Genomic DNA, 998 nt, shown 5'->3' with positions numbered 1-998 from the left:
ACATGCTGAACAGAACCTCTGAACCGGCAGCATCCAGTTTAACAGTGAACATGGCGACAGAACCTCTGAACCAGCAGTGTCCAGTCAACAGTAACAGTAACAGTAACAGTGAACACAGCAGCCTACCGAGGTGGTTTTCTTGCCGGGTTTGGCTCCTGACATCCCGGGCTGAGTCAGTTATACCAGAAAACAATAATGTGGTACTAGGTAGTGTCTTTGGCAACTTATATGAGCAAACTCTTTGGTGAGAGCTGGGTCAGTCCCTCTGTTCACTGATGGTGATGATGTGATGGTGAACTCTGCATGGTGGGTCAGGGTCTCCCTCACAACACAACCTGACAGATTCCAGAACATTGGAAACCCGGAGACATTTTTAGATTTACACAGGAAACTGATGACAACCTAAACTATCTACAACAGAAAGTTCAGGACTTTATTTAAGGTGTTTTGATTTGAAATGATGAGTTACATTTCTGGTATATATCATCGATTTCCATCAAGTTTTTCTTGATGTTAACTGACTGAAGAACAGGATAAATAAATGACAAGCAGCAGTTTGAAATTGTTTTTCCACCTTTTCATCATCCTCATTTTATTTTTTTGAGATATTTTCCATATCTCGTTAAGTTTGCCTCCATGATTCAGCTTGAACTCCACGCTTTAGTCGTGAGCTGGCCTCGGGAGAAACCTGCCAATCCGTGCTAAATATCCAAACACTGGCCTTTTCCAACTCGGCAGAGAAAGAAACGTCTCCACAATGGATGCGGTACCATGGTAATGGTTGACTCCTGCCTGACCCCTCAGCCTCGCTTTTAATCTGAGCCCAGAAGGCTTTGACTTTTCTCTGACATTTACCATCGCACCGTTATCACTCATAAAACTGAAAAGAGCCTAGTTTCTGGTTCTCAGCAATCAATAGCCAGTTAGTTCATCCTGCAGCAGAGGCCCAGTAAAAAAAGGAGGCATCTGTGTAATCGCATTAATCATTTCTGCAGGTT

This window comes from Larimichthys crocea, chromosome VIII, assembly GCF_000972845.2.
Source record: "Larimichthys crocea isolate SSNF chromosome VIII, L_crocea_2.0, whole genome shotgun sequence".
Taxonomy (NCBI): domain Eukaryota; kingdom Metazoa; phylum Chordata; class Actinopteri; family Sciaenidae; genus Larimichthys; species Larimichthys crocea.
Note: the sequence above shows the minus strand (reverse complement) of the source record.